General features: G+C 41.8%; 1 protein-coding gene and 1 long non-coding RNA gene across 10 annotated transcripts in view; one reads left to right on the forward strand and one right to left on the reverse strand.

Moving 5' to 3' along the window:
• Positions 1-10,024: 10,024 nt before the first annotated feature.
• On the reverse strand, positions 10,025-12,122 carry LOC106839168 (uncharacterized). The gene is made up of 4 exons (XR_001400040.3): positions 11,858-12,122; positions 11,305-11,476; positions 10,664-10,860; positions 10,025-10,368 (listed from the first exon to the last, which is right to left on the reverse strand). It is a non-coding gene; the product is annotated as an uncharacterized lncRNA (long non-coding RNA).
• Positions 11,988-27,372, forward strand: part of SYNE2 (spectrin repeat containing nuclear envelope protein 2) — a 298,118-nt gene continuing 282,733 nt past the window's right edge. For 5 of the 9 annotated variants that reach the window (XM_070513754.1, XM_070513759.1, XM_070513760.1 and 2 more), the window contains exon 1: positions 12,020-12,243. The gene's annotated coding sequence lies outside the window, so the exon portion shown is untranslated. Of the gene's footprint in view, positions 12,244-23,433; positions 23,563-27,372 lie in introns of those variants that run through there. The other 4 variants (XM_070513755.1, XM_070513756.1, XM_070513758.1 and 1 more) reach the window with 4 other exon arrangements.

Raw genomic sequence — 27,372 nt, forward strand, 5'->3', positions numbered from 1 at the left:
AGTTTGCATGCTCTGCTTCAGTGGCCCAGTTTTGCTGGTTCGGATCCTGGGCGAGGACTTAGCACCACTCATCAAGCCATGCTAAGGCAGCATCCCACATAGCACAAGCAGAAGGACCTACAACTAGAATATACAACTATGTACTGGGGGCTTTGGAGGAGAAGAAGGAGAAAAAAATCAGAAGATTGAGAAAAAGAAGATTGGCAACAGATGTTAGCTTATGTGCCAATCTTTAAAAGAAGAAAACTACATTGACATCCATGAAAAGAAGAAAACTACATCTTCACATCCATGAGAATGATTAACATTAAGAAGACTGACAGGGGCCGGCCCAGTGGCACAGCAGTTAAGTTAGCACGTTCTGCTTCAGTGGCCCGGGGTTCACCAGTTCAGATCCCGGGTGCAGACATGGCACTGCTTGGCAAGCCATGCTGTGGTAGGCATCCCACATATAAAGCAGAGGAAGATGGGCATGGACGTTAGCTCAGGGCTAGTATTCCTCAGCAAAAAGGGGAGGATTGGTGGCAGATGTTGGCTCAGGGCTAATCTTCCTCAAAAGAAAAAAAAAAACGTAAAAAGACTGATGATACTAAGTGTGGTAATGGGAAATTTTGTACATTGCTTGTGGAAGTGTAAAATGGCACAATTGCTTAAGATTTTGTTTTTCCTTTTTCTTCCCAAAGCCCCCCGGTACATAGTCATGTATTTTTAGTTGTGGGTCCTTCTAGTTGTGGCATGTGGGATGCCGCCTCAGCATGGCCTCATGAGTGGTGCCATGTCGGCACCCAGGATTCCAACCAGAGAAACCCTGGGCTGCCGAAGTGGATCACATGAACTTAACCACTCGGCCACCGGGCCGGCCCCACAGTTTTTAATAAAATCAAGCATATATCTACTCAGTGTCCCAGCAATTGCATTCCTAGGTATCTATCCAAGAGAAATGAAAACATATGTCCAGAAAAGGACTTGTACAGAATATTTACAGCAGGTTTACCTATAATAAAAAACAACGTAATGACCATCATCAAGTGTGATACACTCATACACTGGAAAAGTAGTTTGGGGCCGGCCCGTGGCCAAGTGGTTAAGTTCACACGCTTTGCTTCAGCGGCTCAGGATTTCACCGGTTTGAATCCTGGGTGCGGACATGGTACACAGCTCGTCAGGCCATGCTGAGGCGGTGTCCCACATGCCACAGCTAGTAGGACCCACAACTGAAATATGCAACTATGTACTGGGGGGATTTGGGGAGAAAAAGCAGAAAAAAAAAAGATTGGCAACAGTTGTTAGCTCAGGTGCCAATCTTTAAAAAATAAAAAAGAAAATTAGCAATAAAACTGAACATATTACTGATACGTGCAAAAATAAGAATGAACCTCAAAAACATGTTGAGGAAGCCAATACTAAAGAAAGCATGCTGCATTATCTCATTTGTATGAATTCGAGAGCAGATGAAACTAATCTACGCTGATAGAAATCAGATCAATGATTGCTCGCAGGAAAAGATGGACTACAAAGGGGTACAGGAGAATTTCCTGCGGCTATGTAAAGGCTCTATATTTTGACTGTGGAGGTGGTAGCTCAAGTACATACATTTGTTAAAACTCCCTGAACTGTACACTTAAATCTGTGCATTTTATTATGAGTAAATTATTCCTCAATAAAGTTTATTTAAAAAAAAACAATGGCACTAGTAATGTATACGTGAGTCATTTTGTACACGTGACATACATGTACATTTTGTTCATGTCCTAGATATGCATGGTGTCTATCTAGAAGTGGAAATCCTTTGTCTTAGAGTTCGTAAATTTTCAGTTTTACAAGATAATGTGACAGCCAGACCTGATGGCCTAGTGGTTAAAGTTTGGCACTCTGCGCTTTGGTGGCCGGGTACAGTTCCTGGTCACAGAACCATGCCACTTGTCTGTCAGTATCCCTGCTGTGGCAGTGGCTCATATAGAAGAACTAGAAGGACTTACAAATAGAATATAGAACTGCATACTGGGGCTTTGGGGAGATGGAGAAGAGAGGAAGATTGGCAATAGACGTTAGCTGCAAATCTTTCCCAGCATAAAAAAAAAAGATAATGTGATATTGATCTTCAAAATAGTCTTACCAATTTCCACTTCTGTTAGCAGTGCCTGAGAGTTCCTGCTGATGAACATCCTCCTCAGCACTTGATATTTCCCAATTTCTTAATTTTGTCAATCTAGTGGGTAAAAATGTTAGTACGGTCTCATTTTAAATTTTTCTCGCTGCCAACAGGATGGAACATTTTTTTCCACCTACTGACCATTTGGTTTTTCTCCTCTCTAAAGTTGCAGTTCAGCTATTCTATTCTCATTGATTTTCTTTTTCTCATTGATTTTATAGTTCTACATATATTCTGGATTCTAGATCTTTGTCCATTATATTTGTTGAAAATATCTTCATTCTGTGACTTGTCTTTTCACTCCTTTAATGGTGTCTTTTGATGAAAAGAAGTTCTTAGTTTTAATGTTTTTTTTTCTTTATGGTTAGTGCTTTTTATGTCTTCTCTAAGAAATTATTCCATACCCTGAAGTTATAAAGAAGCTTTTTATTTTCTTCTGAAAGTTTCAACATTTTTGTTTTTCATATGTAAATCTTTAATCCGATGTTTTAGTGTGAGTAAGGCTAAGCTTGTTGTAGAAAAGATAACCCAAAATAGAGGAATTAAAGAATATAGACTTTTTTCTCTTTCAAGTAACAGCTCCAATGTAAGCATTTTAGCTTGGAGATTGTTTTTTCTTTATGGGGTGTTTCAGGACCCCCAAGTTTGATGCTGTCTCTGCCAAGGGTGCTTTGCTCATTGCCATTACACGACAAGATACATGCCTTCACTTACTTAGGTCTCCTTTAATTAATAGCTGTAGGAAGCAGACATTACTCCTAGGGCCAGGGAACAAACGGGAAGAGTTAGCCTGAAAAGAACCTAGGGACTTGGAGGAGGGGCTCCCACAGACTGTGCTCAGACCTGGGGAGGAGAGAGTCCACAGCTGGGACCTCTGGGGGCGCCATGGGGCTGGTTCTCACTGCCCCACAGCTAGTGCTCAGATGTCTGGAGGAGGTTCTGAGATTGGTGTGGGAACTTCCGGGAGGAACCGGCCAAGCACTGAAGCTGTGAGTGCCAAAGGAATCAGACGCCTGGAGGATAGCTGCCCTCGTGCTGCTGGGGAGATCTGACTGGCACTGGAAACAGCAGGCAAATCCCCTTCTCCCGCCTTCCTGTCTCCTTCTCCATTGGCAAAACCCGAGAGAAATCATCTGGCAGTAGAACAGATAATGCTGCAGTGGAAAACCTTGGGCATACGTTGTTTTGTTCTTGTGGAGACATCTCCTCAGGGTAAATTCTTCACGGGATTATATGTAGCTTTACTGGATATTGCCACATTTTCCTCCATATGAAGTTGAGCCATTTTACACCCTTAGCAACAACATATGACAGTGTTTTTCTAGAGCCACATGAACAGAGAGCATTGTCAAACTGAAATTTTTACCAAGCTAATAGATACTAAATGATATTTCAGTATAGTTTTAATTTGGGTTTCTCCTAGAAGTTAAACATTATCTCATATGTTTGAGATACATTTATGTATCTTTTCTTTAAATTGTCTGTTCATGTCTTCTGCCCATTTTTCTGTTGTATTTTGATGATTTTACTCATTTTAAAACATACATTAGGGGCCAACCCAGTGGCACAGCAGAAGTTCGTATGCTCGGTTTCAGCAGCCCGGGGTTCGCTGGTTCAGATCCCGGTGCAGACACGGCACTGCTTGGCAAGCCATGCTGTGGTAGGCATCCCACATATAAAGTAGAGGAAGATGGGCACGGATGTTAGCTCAGGGCCAGTCTTCCTCAGCACAAAGAGGAGGATTGGCAGCAGATGTTAGCTCAGGGCTAATCTTCCTCAAAAAAGTAAAAAAATTAAAAAAAAACACACATTAGGACAATTAGCCCTTTCCTCGTCATATAAGTAGTAATATATCCCTTGAGTTTGTCATTCAATTTAACTCCAAAAAAAAAGTCACATTAGGACCATCATGGAATCGACTCACATTTATATATTAATTTTGAGGAAAATTGACATCTTTATGATTTTATTTGCCTTATCCAAGAACAAGGGCACTTTTTCATTTGTTCAAGGTTACTACTGTGTCTTTCAAGAGTGTTTTAAGATTTTTCTCATATGAGTTTGCATATTTTTTAAGTTTACTCAAGTATTTTATGTTTTTGTTGCTTTTGTAAACAGGGTTACTCTTACATTGTCTTCTACTTTATTGTTTGGTATGTATGAAGGGTATTTTTTCTGCATGTTAATTTTAAATCTAGCAACATGTCTGAATTCTTTAATGTTCGTGTGAGTTTTAATATTGATTTCTTGGATTTCTTGGATTCCGTGTCTGCACCGGGATCTGAACCAGCAAACCCCGGGCTGCCGAAACCGAGAACACATAACATCAGCAAACGTAATTTCACTTCTTTTCTAGATTTTATGCTTTAATTGAATTGTTTTGTCTTATTACATTGGCTAATCTCCATTAAAATAGTAAGTTATAGTGGGATGGTGAGCATCCTTGCTTTGTTCCCGACTGTAGTAAGAATGCCTCTAATGTTTCCCCAGTAAGAGGCTGAGATATATTTTATGATATTAGGAAGTATCTGTGGGGGATCAGCATTGGCCACCCCAAAATGTGTCTCTTTGGCATGAGGATTATTTTGAGCTGGTTACTTTTAAGAAACTGCAGATGGGGAGAAGCTCTGAAAAGTAGAATTTAACCCTCTGTAAGAGACATTTATATTCGTGAGGGAAATCTCCATCTGTAAAAGTACTTCCCTCTCTGTAACAGGAAGAAAGGGAGATGACCTTATCTCTAGAAACCTTCTTCTAAACCTCCTAGAAACCTTGCCTTATCTCTTATCAAGGCAAGGACTTAAATCTGCATAATAACCTTACTCTTGTTTATTGTCCTTTTCTGGTGATCTCCCATAACTGACACACCCATCCCAAAATCCTCCTTTGTCTTTAGCTGAAGAGAGTATTTAAGGGAACAGCCTCCACCATTTTGGCGAGTTGCTCAGTTTTCCTGAGTCTCTCCCATGTGTACACACTATAAAGCTTTGTTTGATTTCCTCCTGTTATTATGTCTGATGTCAATTCAATTCATAGCCCAGCCAGAAGGACCCAGAGGGTAGAGGATTTGTCTTCCTCTTCTACATATCCATCAATTCCTATTTCACTGAGTGTATTTTTTTTTTTAAACAGAAATAGATACTGAATTGTATCAAAGGCCTTTTTAGCACCTGCGGAAATAATCTTATTTTTCTCCTTCTATCTGTTAATATGATAAATTATATTAAAGATCTTCCTTTTTGTTTGTTTCTTTTGTTTTTGCTGAGGAAGACTGCCCTGAGCTAACATCTCCTGCCAATCTTCCTCTTTTTGTATGTGAGCTGCCAGCACAGCATTGCCACTAACACATGAGTGGTGTAGGTCCACGCCCGGGAACCGAACCCCGGGCCACCAAAGTGGAGCACGCTGAACTTAACCACTAGGCACTGGGGCTGGCCCCTAAAGATCTTCTTAATATTGAACTATCCTTACATTCTTAGAATAAATCCATCTTGGTCATGAAGTCTTTTTTTTGTTTGTTCGTTTAGTTTTAATAGCCTTTATTTTTTAGAGCAGTTTTACGTTCACACCAAAATTGAGAGAAAGGTACAGAGAGTTCCCATATACCTGTTGACCCCCTACACACAAAGTCCCTGCCACTATCAACATCCCACACCAGAGTGGTACATTTGTTACAGTCAATGAACCTATATGGACACATCATTGTCACCCAAAGTCATTACATTAGGGCTCACTCTTGGTGTTGCACATTTTATGAGTTTGGACAAACGTGTAATGACATGCATCACCCATTATAGTATCACACAGAACAGTGTCATGGCCCTCAAAATCCTCTGGGCGCTGCCTATTTACTCCTCCTTCACCCCATCTCCTGGAAACCACTGATCTTTTTACTGTCTTCATAGTTTTGCCTTTTCCACAATGTCATATATTTGGAGTCATATAGTATGTAGCCTTTTAGATTAGCTCCTTTCACTTAGTAATATGCATTTAAGATTCCTCTGTGTCTTTTCATGGCTTAATAGTGCTTTTTAGTGCTGAATAATATTCCAGTGGATATACTGCAGACTATTTATCCATTCATGTGCTGAAGGACATAGTTGCTTCCACATTTTGGCAATTATGAATAAAGCTGTTATAAACATCCTTGTGTGGACATAAGTTTTCAACTCATTTGGGTAAATCTCAGGAGTGGGATTGCATAAACTATTCTTTTAAATGTGCTTTTGGATTCTGTTGCTAATATCTGACTTAGAATTTTTTACACCCATATTCATAAGTGAGAGTGGTGCAGTTCTGTCATATTTTGAAGTTGATGCTATACTAGCTTTGTACAAACAATTTGGAAGGTTTTCTTCTTTTAAGATGCTCTCAAACAATGTGGATAGCATCTAAGTCTCAGATCTTGGAGATTTAGAAGAATTTCCTTGTGAACCCATCTGGACCTGGTACTTTTTTGTGTGGGTACTTCTTTGATATCTTTATTTCTTCTAATAAAATTGGTTTGTCTAGACTTTCTATCTTTACTGGGATTAATATTGGAATATTGTGATTTCCAGTAAATCCAGGTCAAATGTATTACCATGATACCATGAAAATAATGACATAATACTACACAATTTTCTGTTTTAACAGCTATACCCCCTTTTATCAGTTCTTATTTTGAATGTTTATGTTTTCTTCCTCTTTTTCTGGATTAGGTTTATTAGTGGTCTGCTATGAAAATCTTTTTTTCCCCTCAAATAATCAGCATGTTGATTTACTTATTGATCCTATTGGTTCTCTGTCTTCAACTTCACTGATTTCTGCTTTTATCTTTATTTTCTTCCCTCTTTTTTTTTTTTTTAAGGAAGATTGGCCCTGAACTAACGTCTGTACCTATATTCCCCTACTATATATGTGGGATGCCTGCCACAGCATGGCTTGATAAGTGGCACACAGGTCTGTATCCAGGATCCAAACCAGTGAACCCCAGGCTGCCAAAGCAGAGCAGTCAACCTAACTGTTATACCACTGGGTCAACCCCATCTTCTGCTTTTCTTTGGTTTATGTTTTTGAGTTAGAAATGTAATTTGTTGGGGCCGGCCTGGCGGCACAGCGGATAAGTTTGCATATTCTGCTTTGGTGGCCTGGGGTTCACTGGTTGCAATCCCAGGTACGGACATACACACCGCTTGTCAAGCCATGCTGTGGCAAGCATCCCACATATAACGTAGAGGAAGATGGGCATAGATGTTAGATCAGGGTCAGTCTTCCTCAGCAAAAAGAGGAGGAAGGAAAAGAAATGTAATTTGTTTATAGTCATTCTTTTATTTTCATTATATAGATATTTGAAAGCTATAAGCTTTTCTGTAATTGTTGATTTATTTTTAAGAGATTCTGATATGTATTTTCCATTATCATTATTTCTTTAGAAATTGAGTTCAATTTGTAAATATTTTCCCTTTCATCCAACACTTCTTTAATAGCACACTTTAAAATTTCCAGGTGGAAAGCACTGTTTGTTTTCTGATTTTGTTATCAATTTTCATTTTATTATAGTATTAATTACTATTATTGTTTAATTAAAATATTATTTGCATTTTTTCTACTTTATTATTCTATTGAGGAGTTCTTTGTGACATATAAAGTCAGTTTTTAGAACTGAGTCCATAAGTGTCTGAGAAGAAAGTCTATTCTCTCTCTCTCTCTTTTTTTTGCTGAGGAAGATTCACCCTGAGCTAACATCTGTGCCAATCTTCCTCTATTTTGTATGTGGGTTTCTGCCACAGCATGGCCACCAATGAGTGCTGTAGGTCCACAACTGGGAACCAGACCCAGGCTGCCAAAGTGGAGCACACCAACTTAACTACTAGGCCACAGGGCCAGCCTTTATATTCTCTATTTTTAAGGTGTAAAATATATCAATATATCCATGAGATCTACTTTATTTATTATGTTGTTTAGATTTTCTATATCTCTACTTAATTTGATCCACTAGACCTGACTTGGCCTGAGAGAGATATGTTAATGTCTCTTACTTTTATTGTTTTTTTTATTGTGAGCTGAGCAGTATGATTAATTCAATGCTTTGCATTTGCGAGTCAAACAAATAACAAGATATACAACAGGATTCCTCTAAATGATACATTTATTTCTGCTAAAAACTTTCCTAGGTTCTAATCCAGGGACTGCCACTACTAATTTTATGCCATTCGGCAAATATTTTACCCTAAGGCCTCAATCTTCTCCTGTGTAAAATGAGATGAGTTAGGGAATATTTTTTAATCCAATACTCTATTTACCAATTCAATAAAAGTGCTTTTGAAGTAATATCCTTCTAAGCCCCAATATTACTGATGAAAATAATTACAATAACAACTATCATTTGTTGAGTGCTTACTGCATGCTAAGCTCCACCCTTACCGCTTTACATATATGATTTCATCGAATCACGGCATATTCGTTTTAATTTTTTTCAACCTCTAGAATGTTGGACTCTCTGATTCAATTGGCAGAAACTCGATCGATTGGCTCAGTATTTTTGGAGACCATATACTGCATAAATTGGCAGTGTACACTTGCATACTTTTGGACACAACTTTCTACTTGAATCGGGACAATGGTCAGAAAGATCACATCGGTCAAGGGAGCGATTCGCCAACATTTATTTCTGTTAGTTTCCAGGTTTGGCAGGAAATAAGACCAGAATGAGATAAGGAGCTCAGGCCTGTACAGTGATGGGTGTGATTGAGCTCTTAGACAGAGAGGAACAAAGCTGTTTTCCTGGCCAGCTATTTTCATCCCAGGCTCACACAAGTGCTCCCAATGTGGTACAAATATTGTGGCAAAACACTGTTCCTTGAGATTGGCAGAGTTAGCATCCTAACAAGGAGTGTTTAGCTCTAAGCCAATCTCCTTTTGTCTTTAGTAGTAACGTTGTCAATAAAATAGAGGCTAGTGGTAAGATAGATGGTCTCATGCTGCCTCAAATTAATTAATATTATACCTGCCTCTTTGGCTAAAGATACTTTGTGTTGTTCTTAAGTTTACTTATCCATCTGGGCAATCATTTAACACTATTATCTCCTTTACTCTCACGGTTGATAAAAGATGATACTAGGGTGAATACTCCTTCCCTCCTGCCCCCCCACCCCCGCTTCTGTGCCCTCAGCAGAGACTCACTTAATAGTCAACTTTGCCAAACCCAGATGCAGCCCCACAATCTTCTCAACATGGCACCCGAGCACAAGACTAGAATTTACTCCCAGGATAAAATTCCTTGCCATTCTTATTTAGGTACTCTGCATGCAAAGACAAGGAACTCACAGTCTAGTGTGGGATACAGGAATGTAAACAACTCTAGTTCAGAGAAATCCAAGCTGTGACAGAGAGGAGTTGCAGCCTATGTTCAAGAGTGCTGAGTTTAGTTCCTTCAGTGGCATGAGGATGTCCAACTCGCTTGAGTGCCTCAGACCATGTTTTTTGTCCTGCTCAGAACAACATGCCAGTATGTATTGAATGTCTGCTTCAGTGGCTCTCACCATATGCCACAGCACGCTTGTGTACCAAGTCACAGATGTGCTTTCAGTTTGATCAATTTGCAAAACTTGTGTTTACCACAATTGGAGCTGGCTAAGTCTCTCAGGTGGGCTGTCGAGGTGAACGGATACTTTGCTATAAATATAGAGCCCTGATGTAAATAATAGCGAAGAGGCATAACATGACTTCATGCGATCTTACTGGACTATGGCTGTGTTTTCGTGCATGAGAGAATGTGGGCACGGCTGGCTTCATGGCAACCCTTACCCCGTAGTCAGAGATGCAAGCATAGCAGCCATCCATTTACATGCCCAGGGTCGTGTTTCAAAAGAATCAGGTGTGTCTCTGTTTGGCTTAGTATTACATTTTATTTTCATTTCAAAGTGAAGAGGATCTGTTCCTGTGCTCTTCCCATTAGTCAGATTTGCTGATTTAAAAGTAGGTATTAATTTCATGTCCAAACTGACATGGCTAGGAAACACTACAGGTAATTAGAAGGCTCTAACTGGGGACATTTGAAAACATTTTCAGACATTTTATTCCAGACTCTCTTAGGTGCACTAGACACAACATGAAACAACAGTCCTTTAACTTTGAAGACTTGTAGCATAGATGCCTACAAGGGAACAATAATTAAAAAATTATTTATAACATTTTCTCCAGCGACTGTTGCCATGATGATTTTGCAGCATTTACTGTAAAGGAAGCAACCAAGGTAAAATGGAAATGAGTAGAATGAATAGAACAAAGAAGGAAAATAGCAGACAACGCTTTGGAGACAGCTCTGAGAACCCTGGAGCCCAAGCTCTCCCCAAAACAGGCTCTGTGATTTCCATGTATTGTATCAGGCAAAACAGTGCTGTGAAAAGACACACCAGGACCAGAAGGATCTTCTTGCTTTATAGACCTTTGTTGTACCCAAACCATTAATAATAAATAACACGAACCTAGGTAGACCAAGAAGAGAAGAGATATTACTGGAACAATTACCTTGGAACACAAGAAATGATGGGTAGGGGCTGCCCGTGGCCGAGTGGTTAAGTTCGTGTGCTCCTTCTCAGTGGCCCAGGGTTTCCCGGGTTCGGATCCTGGGTGTGGACATGGCACGGCTCATCAGGCCACGTTGAGGCGGCGTCCCACATGCCACAACTAGAAAGGACCCACAACTAAAAATACACAGCTATGTACTGGGGGGATTTGGGGAGAAAAAGCAAAAAAAAAAAAAAAAAAAAAGAGGTGTACATAGGTAATGTGCAGTTTCGTGAAGAGTTGAGTTATTGACTGTCAATAAAATGTGCATTTCAAACAACTCATCTGAAACATTCTGGCACAGACATACAAGTTTTTGAAATAACTGTTCCAAATTGTGGGTACAATTTACAACCAATTTTTTCCTTTAATGTATATTATCTGAATGCTTTATCAAATCTCTAATAATCTCTGCTCCTTACCCTTTAGTCTGGGTCATAAGCACCGAACTTAACTAAGTAATCCAGGAAAGAGTCTGTAGCCACACAATATATATGAACTTGAACTTTTAAGAAGTTAAATTTGATTGCCATACAAACTCAATAGAGAAACACTTTAAAGTCACTGCTTCTTTATGTAATAATAATGAGCTGATACAATACCTTTCATCTAGGACCTCGAGTGCTTTAGTAATAATGTAATAGCAGCGCAGGAGGTAAGTGGGAGCCAACTGACATCATCCTGAGTCCAAAAGCACTGAGTAATTTGTTGGAAAATCAAACTGGCACCTGCAGGACGCATTCCCAAGGATCCAGTTTCCACTGAGTTTCAGACCTGGAAGATGTACATCGTGTCATGAGATTGAGGCCCTTCTCCATCCCCCGCGTCCAAGGGGAGGGAGGGACCCAGTAATGGGCATTGTTAACAAGCACCTCCTCTTCCCTCTAGGTGACCCTGAGGTCCGGACCACGCTATTAGAAATCCTGATCCAGATCTTAAGGCCATCCAATCCGAATTCCTTTTTACAAAGAGTCCACAAAGGTTAAATGACTGGATCAAGATTTCGTAGCTAATTTGCAGACACGCTGTGTTACCCCGACTTCCAACACCCAGGAGTCCAAGAATGTTAGAGAAATTTCTCGCTGAAATCTGCCAGAAAAGCTTTTTTGAGGGAGTGTGTGACGTTTCCTCCATCCCCCGCCCCCGGTCGTTTACCTGCATTCTAGTTAGCATCTTCCTCAGACCATCTCAGAGGTTCCAAAGCACCGAAGGAAAGTTGCCGGCCCTGGGCTGCCGCGGGGCCTGCGGGGGGAGGCGGGCTGCTCCGCCCCCGGCGCTCGCGGGCGGGCTCGACAGTGGCCGCCGAGCGGCGAGCGCGGGACTCGGCGGCGGGCGGCGGGCGGGGAAGGCGCGGGGCGTGGTTTGCAGCTTTCCGAGCGCCAAGGAGCGGAGCGCGCTCTGCTGCGCCCTGTGCCTTCGGCTGGACCGAAAAAGCGAGCGGGAGAACGAGCAGAGGGCGCGATCGCGGGAGCAAGGCAAGCCGGGCGCCGACCTGGGCCGGCCCCGGCCTGCGCCCTCGCCCCTCGCCGGGCCGGCCGCGGGTGAGCGCGGCCGCGGGGCCCCAGCACCCCAGTGCGCCCCGGAGAGAGAGCGGGCTGGGGCGGGGAGGTGGGGGCGGGAGGGAGGGACGGGGGCGAGGGCGAGGGAGGGAAAGGTCCCCGAGCCGGGGCGGGGGCGGCGGGAGAAGGGGACCGACCTGAGGCTGGGGTCCGAGCCCGGCCACGGGAAACTTTGCCCGGGTGGGGAGAGCGGGGTGCGTGGAGGGCGCCACAAACTTGTCAGCGGGCGGGGCGCTCCGGGGATTGGAGCGAGCGCCAGCGGGTGGCGTTTGTCTCTCCGGCTTCTTTGTGTCACCTCCGGGCCCCAGCCTGCTGGTTCGCCGGGCTGGGAAAGGGGCTGCGCGGGGGCTCGGCCCTGATCCCCCCGCCGCCCCCGCGGGCCCAGGGCCCCGCGCTCGGGGTCTGCTGATTGTTTTCTGTCCTCGCGTCACGCCTGGGCGGGAAAGATTTTGAACGCCGCGTGAGACAGAAGGCGGAGAGCCGTGGCGCGGAGATCACCGAGTCGTGGGCGGCGCGGGGCTCGCCCCGGGTCCCCGAGACCCCGCGGGCCGGGGCGCACCGGGGCTGGAGAGGGCGCGGGGACCCGCGGGCCCGGGCACTCGGGGAACCGCGGCGGGCGCGGCGGCCAAGCGCCTCCGAGGTGGGGCCGCTCGGACGCTCGGATTATAATTCCATTTTGATTGCTTGGGGTCTTTGTTGTCTGAAATTGCCTTGAGGGTCTAACGGTAGCACCTTCTCCTTCTTAGGTGATTTTTCTTCTATTAAAATAAAGCGGGGACTGGGGCACTTGTGTGGAATCAGTGCTGCTCAAAACAACATTAGCCACCCTATTCGATGGAGGTTGAGAAGTCCTCTGTAACATTTGCCTTTGTGGGCGCCTGTTATTTCCGAAAGTTATTATTTCCCCTCCCCTAGTGGAAGGGAGCGTCTGAGCCAGATGCCGGCGGGCACGATTGTGTACAAGCACCGGCAAGTCCGAGCCGAACTGGAGGTTCTTTCTAGCCGCTCAACGCTTTTGCATCAGTTTTTTTTCTTTTTTTAAAGTTTGATTTCAAGCAACTTTGCTTTTCTAGGAGTTCCCACAGCTCCGAAGTCCTCCTTTGCAGATAGAATGTGACCGTGCTAGGATGGCTGCGACCACTTTTAGGGGTGGGGTTTACAGTGAAACGCCTGAACCACACCTGGCCCTCTCACCGCCCGGGGCCCTGCCCCTGAGACATTGTAAACATCAAGGGAGAGTGTTCACCTTTTATGAGATGGGACATTTGGTGTGTTTTTATACTTGGATGCATGACTCTTTCTTTAGTTTTCTTTCTGGAAAACTCTCTTGAGACTCCCAAGGGCTCTTCCTGAAATAATCATTGAACTGCCTTAGCCTCGCCATTACGCCTCCCGCCCCGCCCTCCCCCAAGCACCCCTAGGGAGAAGGGAACAGGTATAATCCTCAAGTTTGTTCCTGGTGAAGACTCCGGAGATGTAAAAAGTAAAAAGTGGGAGTTCTTAGTTCTTTGTCCACATGTTTAAGTTAATGAGTTTTATGTGAGTTCAGCAAAAATCAAAATCAAACCAGTTTGGATTCAGCTCAGCCTTGTACATTAAAAATATTTAAAAAACATATCATGTGAATGAATTTCCCCGGGTAGAAATTTTACAGGCATTTCAGTGCATTAGCGCTAACTGTGTTTGCAGGGTATCGCAGGACGCTTAGAGAACTGAGTCACAATGAGGTTATTCTAGGTAGGGGTGTTCTCAGTAGTGTAACCTGAGAGTTTAATGTAAAGCTTAAAAACAGAATCAGTCAGGTCTTAATAAGTAAGGGAAAGGGTGAAAAGCAATGGATTCACTTGTCGTTATGCATCACATGTTTTAAATATAGGTTTACAATAATTTCACAAAATTATTCATTCCTTCGTTTACTCACACAAGCTCTTACCTTATGCCAGCCACTGTGCTGGACTCTGGGGTTCCAAATAATAGTAGTTACCATGCATAGAATGCTTATTTTGTATCAGTAAATACTTTACACAGATTACTACATTCATCTAGTAAGTACTTAGTGAGTGCCTGCAACGTGTTGTGCTAGGTGCTGGAGTTGTAACATAACTGTGCACAGGACAGCTAGGGTTCACGCCCTTGTCTGGTGGGGAAGATAGGCAGAGCGTAAAAAACATTACCAAACGAATCACAGGTTTTGGAATCAGATCACCTCACTCTGTTCCAAACCCTCCGATGGCTTCCCATCTCCCTCTGGGTGAAAGGCGAAGACCTGACAGTGGTCCCCAGGACTTAGCCCCGTGGTCCTCCTCACTCCCAATCCTGTCACCTTTTTGATTACCTGCCGCTCTTCTTACTCAGACTTCTACAGCCAAACTAGCTTCCTTGCTGTGTGAGGGCCTTTGAACTTGCTGTTTCCTCTGCCTGGAGTGCCCCTCGCCCAGCCCCCATATCTGTAAGGTTCTCTCCCTGACCGCCTTCACGTCTTTGCTCAGTGTTAATTCTGAGTGAGCCTTCACGAAACCCCAGATTTAAGCTCACAACCACCCTTGCAACTCCCATTCCCCCTTTCACAATTTATTTTTTTTTCTCCATAGCACTTATGACCATCTGACTAACACGTTCTACATTTTACGCATTTGTGGTTTGTCTTCCCCGACTCGAATGTACACTCCATCAGAGCTGTTGTATTCACTGTTGTGTCCTCAGAATCTGGAACGGTGCCTGGCATACAGCAGGTCCTCACGAAGTTTGTTGAATGAATGTTGTTGGATGGAGAGGGGAACAACAGGATGCTGAGACATAGAATAACCAGGGGCCCTGTGTGAATATAAGAAGGCTTCTCTCTGGATCCAGGGGACATGTAAGCTGAGGCTTTGATAGGAAGGAGCCAGCCCTGTTGTTGTGGGGTAGGAGGTTGTGGAGAGGAGAGAGGCGTAGAAGATCAGCAGAGGAGACAGCATGCGCAAAGGCCTTGAGCCAGGAAAGAGCTGGTGGTGTGTGGATTCACTGGAACTCAGAGAAGGTCGTTGTGGCTGAGCACTGTCAGCTCGAGGGAGAAGTAAATGAAGATAGAGTGGTAATCAGGTGTCAGAGCATGCAGGCCATGGTGTGGATAGATTCACACTGAATCCTCATGTATACCTGTTAGCCCTGTTTTATAGTTTATAAAACTGGGCATCAGGGAGATTAAGTAACTTTCTGAGGTTACGCAGTAGGTGAATGGCACAGCCCAGGATGGGAATCCAGGCTCTCAGAGTCCAAAACACTGATATTTGACCACCATGCCAACATCGAAAGACAGTCCCTGTGCTGATGGAGCTGTTTGTGTCCTGGGAAGACACGCCATTGCTGTATCCATGTGGCAGTGCCAGAAAAGATCCATCCCTGGGGGGTATGGGGGGAGGGGGCCCTAATTCTGCCTGGGAATGGGGCAGACCACTCTGGAAAGAACTAAATCGTTTTTCCTTTTTTTATTATTATGAAAGATTTCAGATTAGCTATATCTTAATTAAGAAATAATGTTAATATTAAATGCAGTAACCTTGAGGGCTTCACTGTTAGCTTTTTTTTCTTGCTTTCACATCTACCAATGACCTGTGTCATATGCCCCCTTTCCTACTTTCACCAAATATGGGATTGTGTCTGAATAATGTAAAATCGCTTATGTTTAAAGCCTGTAATTCTTCGAGAAATCACAGGTTCTATTCTTCTTTTTTGATTGTTGTTATCTTAAATTGTCCATACTTTCTGGTTTTGTGTGATAATTTTTAAAACAACTCTATTGAGTAATTGACACATAGTAAGCTGTACATATTTAGAGTGTAAAGTTTGCTAAGTTTTTGGCTTGTGTATAGACCTGTGAAACCTTCGTTCTCTGGCCCCTCCCTCCACCCTGCATCCTCCTCCTCTAGACAACCAGTGATGGCTCTGACCCTGTGGATTAGTTTGTGTTTTTAGAACTTTAGATAAATGGAATAATGCAGTATGTTCTCTTGTTTGTTTGGCTTCTTTCACTTAGTATAATTATTTTGAGATCCATCCATGTTGTTGTGTGTATCAGCAGTCAATTCCTTTTTCTTGCTGAGTGGTGTTCCACTGTATGGATATACCCCAGTTCATTTATCCATTCACCTATTGGTAGACATTTGTTTTTTTTCCGGATTTTAGCTATTAAAAATAAAGCTGCTTTGAACACTATGTACAGTCTTTGCTTAGACGTCTGCTTTCGTTTCCCCTGGATAAATGTCTAGGAGTAGAATGGCTGGATCTTATGGTAGGTATGTGTTTAGTTTTTTAAGAAACTACCATACTTTGCTAGAGTGTTTATATCATTTTATATTTCCAAACTAGTGTATGAGAGTTCCAGTTGCTCTGCATCCTTGCCAACACTTGGTATGGTCAAGCTTTTCATAGCCATTCTACTAGATGTGTAGTGGTATCTCATTGTGGTTTTAATTTGCATTTCCCTGATGACTAATGATGTGCTTATTTACCATTCGCATATCTTCTTTGTTGAAATTTCTTTTTACATTTTTTATTGGGTTGGCTGCTTCCTTATTATTGAGGGTTTTTTTTTTTTTTTTTTGAGGAAGACTGGCCCTGAGCTAACATCTGTGCCCATCTTCCTTTACTTTATATGTGGGATGCCTGTCACAGAATGGCTTGATAAGCGGTGGATAGGTCTGCACTTGGGATCTGCACTGGCAAACCCTGGGCTGCTAAAGCAGAGCGTGTGAACCTAACCACTGTGTAACCCGGCCAGCTCCCCTTATTGAGTTTTGAGAGTTCTTCATATATTCTGCATACAAATCCTGTATCAGATACATGATTTGCACATATTTACTTTCGGTCTGTTGCTCGTCTTACATTCTCTTAACAGTATCTTTGAAGATCAGAAGTTTTAAATTTTAATGATGTTCAATTTATCAATTTATTTTTTCATGGAGTATATTTTGGTGTTGAACCCAAGACGTCTTTGCCTAACTCAAGGTCACAAAGATATTTTCCCTAAGGGTTATAACACTGTAGGAAACCTCTATAATAGAGTGTAAAACAATAAAGTTTTTTTATTTTACATTTAGGTCCATCTACTTTGAGTTACGTTTTGTTTATGGTGTGAAGTATGGGTTGACGTTCATCCTACTGCCACTGGGAACACTTGGCAATTTCTGGAGATGAGATAATACCTGGAAACAATGTGTCTTGGGTGGGGGGCATTGGCATCTAGTGGGTCAAGGCCAAGAATGCTGCTAAAGATCCTACAATGAACAGGAGAGATCCTCTCAACAAAGAATTTTTCACACAAAATGTCAGTTGTGCCAAGGTTGAGAAACCCTAGGCTAGAGGTTTATCAATTTTATTGACCTTCTCAATGAACCAGCTATTTGTTTCATTGATATTCTCTCTTGTTTTTCTATTTTCTTTTTAACTGATTTTCACTCTGATCCTTATTATTTTCTTTCTTCTACTTCCTTTGGGTTTAATTTGCTTTTCTTTTTCTTTTTCTTTTTTTTTGCTGAGGAAGATTCACCCTGAGCTAGCATCTGTGCCAATCTTCCTCTTTTGTATGTGGGTTGCTGCTGCAGCATGGCCACTGATGAGTGGTATAAGTCTGTGCCCAGGAACTGAATTCAGGCCACCAAAGTGGAGTGTGTTGAACTTAACCACTAGGCCACGGGGCTGGCCCCTTAATTTGCTTTTCTTATTCTAGTTCCTTTAGGTCATTGATTTGTAACCTTTTTCTTTTCTGATATAGGTGTTTTGTCCTGTAAATTTCCTCTTAAGTTTTGCTTTAGTGACATGTTACGAATTTTGATATGATGTGATTTCATTTTTATTCAGTTCAAGATCCTTTTTTTTTTTTTTTTTTTGGTGAGGAAGATTGGCCCTGAGCTAACATCTGTTGCCAATCTTCCTCTTTTTGTTTGAGGAAGATGCTTGCTGAACTAACATCTGTGCCAGTCTTCCTTTATTTTATGTGAGATGCCATCACAGCATGGCTTGGTGAGTGGTGTGTAGGTCCACACCTGGGATCCGAACCTGTGAACCCTGGGCTGCCAAACAGAGCATGCGAACTTAACCACTATGCCACCGGGCTGGCCCCAAGATGCTTTTTAATTTTCCTTTTGATTTATTCTTTGACCCTGGGTTACCTAGAAGTACATTATTTAGTTTGCAGATATTTGTGGACTTTCCAGAGATCTTTCTGTTTTTGGTTTCTAGTTTAATTCTGTTGTTGCCAAAGAGCAACTTTGTATGACTTGAATCCTTTTACATTTACTGAAAGTTATTTTATGGCTCAGAATATAATTTATTTTGGTGAATGTGTTCTGTGCATTTGAAAAGATTGTGTATTCTCATTACACCATGTCAAAGGAACATTACACCGTGTCAAAGGAACATACCATCAACATGACATCACTATGCATGTTAACCTTGATCACCTGGCTGAGGTAGAGTTTGTCAGGCTTCTTCTCTGTAAAGTTGCTCTTTTCCTTCTGTAGTGTACTTTTGGGGAAGGAAGTCTCTATGTGCAGCTCACACTTAAGGAATGGAGAGTTATGCTCCACCTCCTTGAAGGATATTGCTTTTTTATACAATGTGACAGTCTTTGCCTTTCAATTGGGGTGTTTAGACCATTTATATTTAAAGTGATTATTGATTTGGTTAGGTTTACATCTATAATCTTGCTATTTGTTTTCTGTTTTTTCTCATCTGTTCTTTGTTTCCTTTTTCCTCTTTTCCTGCCTACATTTGGATTAATTGAATTTTGTTCGTTTGCTTGTTTTTGAGGGAGATTAGCCCTGAGCTAACATCTGCAGCCAGTCCTCCTCTTTTTGCTGAGGAAGACTGGCCCTGAGCTCACATCCATGCCCATCTTCCTCTACTTTATACGTGGGACACCTGCCACAGCATGGATTGCCAAGCGTTGCCGTGTCTACACCCGGGATCTGAACCTGCGAATCCCGGGCTGCTGAAGCGGAACGTGCAAACTTAACCGCTGTGCCACCAGGCTCGCCCCCAATTTTTTTTTTAAAGATTTTATTTTTCCTTTTTCTCTCCAAAGCCTCCCAGTACACAGTTGTGTATTTTTCTTTTACTTTATTTATTTTTTATTTTTCATTTTTATTATTTATTTATTTATTTCCACGGAAGATTAGCCCTGAGCTAACTGCTGCCAATCCTCCTCTTTTCGCTGAGGAAGACTGGCCCTGAGCTCACATCCATGCCCACCTTCCTCTACTTTATATGTGGGACACCTACCACAGCATGGCGTGCCAAGCAGTGCCATGTCCACACCCAGGACCGAACCAGCGAACCCCAGGCTGCCGAGCAGTGGAATGTGCGAACTTAACCACTGCGCCACTGGGCTGGCCCCAGCTCTTGTTCTTTATTTTGTTATTTTAGTGGTTGCTTTAGGGTTTATGGTATACATCTTTAACTTCGCACAGTTTACGTTCAAGTTTAATATTGTACCGTTTCATGGATGGTATGGAAACTTTGTAATTGTGTATTTCCATTTCTTTCCTCTTGACCTTTGTTTTATTGTGAGACATTTTACTTTCTTTTGTTATAAACACCACACTGCATTATTATTTTTGCTTGAGGAGTTAATTATTTTTTAAAAGGATCTAAGTAATGTGAAAAAGTATATATTTACCCATGCAGTTACACATGTTATATTCTTTATTTTACTATTGTTAAATGAAAATAAAGAAATCATACATACTGAGGTTATTGGATTCACATGTATAAATATATATTCTAACTTCACAAGTTAGAATAAACCTTAAAGAAGTAGTGAAATTCAGAAATCAGAGCATAGTTCATTTTCTTAAACTAAATCCACTGACTTGTCATTGAGCAGATCCTTGCTGTGATAGAAAGATTCGTCAGGATGCTCTGGGCATTGCAACGTCCAGAACTCCTGGACTTGGAGAACTCTGCAGACAGATGCTGCTGAGTGTGATGTGCTGCTTTTCTTGCCCTTGGGCGGCATTAGGAGGAGGAGGTGGATGGGGCAAAGGAATCGGTCTGCCCGTGTTGACATTTACCAGGCTCTGAGAAACTTTGAGAGATGAGTTTGAATGCATTTCTTTCTTTTGATGATGTGTGAGATGAAAATACTCTGTTATAGCTCCTCAGGTCAAAGTGACACATCTGACAAAAGTGAGCCTCCAGCTTCTGCTTGTCGATGCCCATATTTGATCGAAAACTCCAGTCTGAGACACAGTTCTTGGATCTCTCTAGAATTGGACATCCACTTGTTGCTCTGGTTCCAGCTGCCTTTTAGTCTTCCTGTAGGTACGGCCAGTGTTCGCAGTTTGTCATCAGTGAGCAGCTCCCTCCTCACCATCTGGGTGTGTAAATGCACTCCTATTCTGAATGTTAATACATTGACAAATACTCAACTATAAATGAGTGGAAAAATTCAATTCATTCAACACATGAATTTATTTTGTAAACATTTGCTGAATCTGGACTCTGGCATGTTGGTGAAAATTTATGTCCGTTGCCCTGTGAGAGCCAACTGTCTAATAGGAGAAAGGCCCACAGGCAGAGGAGCATGCACTCGAGTGTGGTAACTGATGATCATTACAGTGAGACATGAACAGGGCAACACAGAGGAAGCTTAGAGCAGTGCTTCTGCAAGTGTGGTCCAGGCACCAGCAGCATCAGACCTACTGAATCAGAGACCTTGAGGGTGGGGCCCAGCATCTGTTCAACAAGCCTTGCAGGTGATCCTGACATGCTCAGGATTGTGAACTACTGGCTGTAGAGGAGTAGGTGATCTCTGAGATTTTTCTTCCAGCTCCTAAATTCTATGAGGATGGTTTAGAAATCTGATTTTTATCCTGTTGACTTTAAGGGTGGTGTTGGCACTAATGAAGTGTCACATAAAACATTAATTGCTCTGTGGGTAAAACAGAAATTCAAAATAGTCAAGTTATGCTAGACACTAGAGCAAGTGTAAATTAGGTTTTAAAAAACTTTGTTATGAAAAATTTCAAATGTATTCAAAAGGAAAGATAATAGTAAAATGAACCCCTGTATAAACATGACCCAGTGTCAATAATTATCAAATCCTGCCAATCTGGTTTTACCTTACCCTCACCTATCCCCCCATGCTGGATTATTTTGGAGCACATTCCACACATATCATTTCACCCATAAATAAATTTGAAATTATTTGAGCTATTAAGATGCTAGAGATGAATTTGAAACTGAATCACATATAGCCATTTCATGGTTACACATTAAATTATAGATAAAGTTTATCTAGAATTCAGTTATACAAAAAAATGAATGAGGGGGTTGGCCTGGCGGCATAGTGGTTGGGTTTGCATGCTCCACTTCGGCAGGCTAGGGTTCACGGGTTTGGATCCTAGGCATAGACCTACACATCATGCCATGCTGTGGCAGTGTCCCACATGCAAAATAGGGGAAGATTGCCATGGATATTAGCTCAGGGCCAATCTTCCTCACCAAAAAAAAAAAAAAAAAAAGAAAGAAAGAAAGAAAAAGAAAGAAAAAAGATAAGTGAAGCAAAACAGTAGTGTAGACACATGTACATATATTCCTATCAACATAAAATTCATTAAAATTAAATATACTGGTTACAAGAGCTTATACATTTTATCAAAATATTTTATGTACTCTCATCATCATGATAACAATATATGCAATTTACTTATAGATAATATTCCAGAATAGGAAGAAAGAATATATGCTCATGTGCTGCCAAAGTTGAAATATTATACTTGAAGGGGAAATTTCAATTTGAAAGGCAGGTTTTTGGGACTGGAGGTATTATAAGAAGGTTTTGCCAATTTCTAGGCAAATTTTTAATATATTTAAGTTAAAAATTTTCCTTACTCATTTCAGCAGTTTATGTTGTCTCCTTTGGAAAGAAAAGGTATTCAAATTTAGGGATGGACCCTCACCCATTTCCAGTGGCCCTGACAGACCACAGGCTTCTGTGATTTGGTTTTGGGGATGGAGAAGGTCCTTGTCTCAAAGGATGGAATCCTGTCTGGAATTCCACCAGTTAATTTAATTGAACTTCCTCCCAGGTTGCTTTGATCTGTTTTTAAACTACAGATGGCCCAGAAAAAAATTAAGGATGAACAATATATGTTTTTTAAAAAATCGTCTCGTTTGATGTGCCGCACACAGTCATTTCATCAGACTTAGTGACAACCTCTGTAGAGCTCAGGCTGAGATAGTTTGTGTTTGGAGAGGGGGCAGGATTAATCCACAGACGCACTGCTGTTTTCTCCCACTTTGGCTTTGGAGTACAAGTTGTGATATCTTGAGGAAAAGCCAGTTGCATTAGGACTAAGATCTTCCTGTTTGGCTGCTTCTGTGTGATACATTCATTAGTGGGTCATACCATAGGAGTTAGCTGGTTTTCATTTAAAAATGCTAATTGGGCTGGCCGGGTTGCACAGTGGTTAAGTGCGCACATTCAGATTTGGCGGCTCGGGGTTCGCCAGTTCGGATCTCGGGTGTGGACATGGCACCGCTTGGCAAGCCATGCTGTGGCAGGTGTCCCACATATAAAGCAGAGGAAGATGGGCATGGATGTGAGCTCAGGGCCAGTCTTCCTCAGCAAAATGAGAAGGATTGGCGGCAGATGTTAGCTCAGGGCTAATCCTCCTCCTCAAAAAAAAAAATGCTAATTACTCAGAAGTAATTTTTTCTTAAGTGTAAATTGCAACAAAATAAATAAAGTTTTTCAAGACTGTTCCCCCAGCCTCCAAAACAAAAACAGAAACAAAACCCCAACAACTCAAATGCATCTGAGCTCTTAGTACTATGGCAGGTTAGAGCCAATGCATGATGGGATTGGTTGATAGAATTTTAGTACAAAAATTTGAGTTAGTGATTCAGAAAGAATAAAATAAAAAAAGGAATGCCTGTTATAAATTCTGTTTATAAGAGAGTTAAAGGTGTGTTTTATTCTTCACACTTGTATGTTGACAAAGAAAATAGATTACTAGTGTTCTCTTGTGTGAATATCCTTTGTAGTCACTCATTTGATGCTGATGAGTAAGAATTTTTCATCTGTTAATAGACCTTCATTTAAATGAAAGTCTGTTACCTTTGTAGTCTGTGTACTTTTTTCATTACAGGCAGCTTCAACTCAAGTGGGTAATAATTAATTTTATAAATAGTGTTTAGTCCAGAACTGATTCTATTTCCTTCTGAGCTGGATGAAAAGAAACTCCCGAATGCGGTTTGTAACCACAGGTCGATGATTTGGTTAGAAGCCTGTTGGCGCTGGTGTCTGAGAACTGGAAGGTAAGCTTGCTCCTTTTGTGAGTCATCGTGTTGTCTCACATGGCTGTGTGTTTTCTTAGCAACTGCTGCTGCTTTCCGGTTTGACCAGGAAAAGTATGTTTTGAAATGACCCAACACATTCTTTCAGGTTATATATGCCTGTTGAACCTTATATACTTACCATTAATGTGTGTTTCATAGAGAAGGAAAGATTTAGTTCTCTTCTTATGCCTACCTTCCAAATCATTTTTTTTTTTCTGATCCGTTTTTCAGGTGGTTAAGGGTAGGGTAGGGAAGGAGAAAAATAAGTGGGAGACTGTGGATCTGTTTGTTTGTGACCCTGGACTAGAGCAGAACCAAAATGGCCTCCGTGTGCTGATAGGATAAAATCTAATGTACTGGGGTCTCGATCTTGAGTAATACTCCCATGTGTGTAAGGACTAAAGGAACAAGTGAGTTTGAGAAATGTCTGTGGTGTAGCGCAGTGGTTAAGAGCACAGCTTCTGAAGTCAGACTGACCTCGGTTCAAATCCTGGCTTTGCCATGTACTAGCTGTATCGCTTTGGGTAAATTCCATAACTGCTCTGAGGAGAGTTTCCTCATCTGTAACGCAGAGGCCAAAACATGACCTACCTTAAAGGAGTGTTATGAATATTACTGAGATAATACACATAGCAGACACTACAGTACCTATAGTGGAACCCTATAGAGCACATAGTAATAAGGGCTAGTTATTACATTCCGTTCAAGCGTGCAGTGAACAAGGGGCGAAGTGATAGGTGTTTAGGGGGCAATCAGAAATGGATCAGACGTGACCCCTTTCTTCAGGAATGGGAGGAGATAGGCTTGTACACAAATCACTCTAGTATGATCCAGAATGAAAAAAGTGCCAACTGAAGTGCAAGCAACGTGCTGTGGGGGCATAAAGTAAGTGGTAATTAATACCAGCCTTGGGGAAGGTAGGGCTAGTTTTGTAAAACGTTGACATTTGAGCTGGCTGTACAGCTGGGTCTAAAATGTGGAGCAGGGCTTTCGTGCGTGGGGAATGGAGGAGAGTTGATTGCAGGCTCAAGAACAGCACAGACTAAAGCATGAGGGCTCATGGCAGGATGTGGCACGAGAGGTTTGGACTCATGCTCTGTGGTTAGGTCTTGGGGAGTTTTGCACGCTGAAGTGTTTGAACTGTATTTTTTTTTTAAGTTTTAAAATTTTTATTATTTATTTATTTGTGGAAGATTAGCCCTGAGCTAACATCTGCTGCCAATCCTCCTCTTTTTGCTGAGGAAGACTGGCCCTGAGCTAACATCCATGCCCGTCTTCCTCTGCTTTATACGTGGGACGCCTACCACAGCATGGCTTGCCAAGCGGTGCCATGTCCACACCCGGGATCTGAACGGGCGAACCCCGAGCCGCGGAAGCGAAATGTGCGTGCTTAACTCCTGTGCCACCAGGCTGGCCCCAGCACTTCTCACTTTTATCGTTCTCTTCAAGCTCTTTGGAGCAAGAGGAGAGCCAGGGCTCGGAAGAAGGAGTGAGTAGTGAAGGCAGCAGGCTGCTCTCTGTGGCACCGTCCCTCACTTCCACACTCAGGCTCCCATGACATATTCTTTACCACGAGGACCGAACAACTCTTTCTAACTGGGTGGTTTCTCTTTGGTACCTGAAGAATGTCCAGGGGAGTTTCATTCCCAATCTTATTTCCCAGATTCCAATATTCTTTTCCTTTTAGAGCTGCTTGAAGGTTGAAGTCCTTCAAGACTTTTTCTCTTGCTTGTGATGAAATGGACACATTTGGGTAGGAGTGGGTAAAAACTTTATAAAACGAACCTTGTTTTATTTGAATGGAGAGAGGCAGAGAGAAGGATGTTGGTTTCCTTAATATTATCCCCTTCATTAGAGGGTGAAATGTGTAATCCTGAGGTCAAGCTCGTGGATTCAGATCAAAATTAAGCCTGAGCATTTCTTTAAAACATTTTTGCGTTGTTACAAAAGTCCCAAAACACACACGCAACACGCACACATAGTAAAAAGTAAAAGCCCTTCCTCATTATTTTCACTTTCCATTCCTACATTCTCTGTCCCTAGAGATAATCACTGTGGACAATTGTATGTTTATCCTTTGTGAATGTTTACGAACACTTGGAACCTTGGCAGTAATTGGGCAAAGTAGCTTGAAATTGTGCTTTTTCCTTTTCACCTAGATATTTGGTATTGGTTTATTATTGAGGTTTCATAAATATGGATTCTTCATTTATGGTGTGTTCTGAAAGCTCTCTAAACATCAAATTTAGCTGAAGTTAAATGCTCCTGAATCACCTTTCAAATCAGCGACATACCTAGGGTTAGAATTTAGAGACCCTGAGCTCCTCATTTGTTGCACAACCAGTTCTGTTAATTTATTACACAAGTTTGCCAGTTAACTGCAACAGTGGGCAAAAAACATGTGTCATCTTATTTATTTGTTTTAAAGAGGAGAAAGGGCAGAGAACCAAGGTTTTAAACTAACAAAGGTCCCTTTTAGTTTGGTCACTGTGTTAATCTGTTGATTCCTTTGTATGTTGAGTGCTCAGACGATATGCGATCTGGTAAATTTCTCTACAGAATCATGGGATAAGTGAGTAGATTAGATCTATTTTCCCGTTAGGAAGTTTCTTGTAAGGACATGGAGTTTGGAGCCTCCATACTTGTGTTCAAGCAAGTCTTGCCAGTAACTTGCTGAATGGTCTTGGGCAAGTTACTTAACCTCTCTGTTTCCCTAAATGAGGTCTACCTTATGGACTTCTGAGGATTAAAGAGATTGCGTATGTAAAATGTGCAGCACAAATTAAGTGCTAAATAAATATCAACTATTCTTATTACTGTTTAATCATTATCATCAAATAGAGAACTTACAATTTTGGTCACCTCTGTAAGGAGAAATGACCTGTTCTTACTTTCAAGCTATAACAAACGAGACGTCACTGATATTTCACTTTGATTGCGCTACAAATTGTCAGAAGGAATGTGCAAATATTGAGATACGCTTTTTAAACAGTTACAAATCTCAGTACCTCTCTTAGTTGGTCAGCTTCTTAACTAAGTTGGAGGAGCTTCAACCAAAGGATTATACAGGGACTGTTTTGTCTGAGTGGTCCTGCTTCTCAAGATTGTTCAATGGTTCCAGTTTTAGTTCTACTCAGGGAAATATTGTAGAATGCATAAGACATTTTTGGGTGAGTGTTCTAATTGTTCACTGATGGGGGAGAAATCAACTTAGGTGGTGTTTCTTTTTGAGGGTTTTTTCTTACATGTGTGTTGAGGACTGGGGATGGGTCAGGAATATTTCTATGGGGAGGGAAAAATATTTCTTAGAAACCTCAAAACTGTAGTCTGAAATTCTATGGAAAGAAATTTAGGAATTTTGTAATCTGAGTTATTGGAAATAGGGGTCAGAAGGATTATTTATATTTTAGGAAGTTTATCTGCACAGGAAGTTACATAATTTCTGAACATTTTAATGAACCAGAAGATATACTAAAGAAAAAGTAATTTCAGAAGTAGACAGAAATAGGTTTTTTTTGAAAGCCAGACAAATTTCTTTTTTTTTCCTTCTCCCCAAATTCCCAGTACATAGCTGTATATCCTAGTTGTGAGTCCTTCTAGTTCTTCTATGCGGGATGCTGCCGCAGCATGGCTTGATGAGCAGTGTGTAGGTCTGCACCCAGGATCCTAACCTGTGAGCCCGGGGCCGCCAAAGTGGAGCCTGTGAACTTAACCACTCGGCCACAGGGCCAGCCCCCAGACAAATTTCTAATGGAGTCACTGCACATGTTGTAAGTAACAACACAGATA

This window comes from Equus asinus, chromosome 7, assembly GCF_041296235.1.
Source record: "Equus asinus isolate D_3611 breed Donkey chromosome 7, EquAss-T2T_v2, whole genome shotgun sequence".
Lineage (NCBI taxonomy): Eukaryota > Metazoa > Chordata > Mammalia > Perissodactyla > Equidae > Equus > Equus asinus.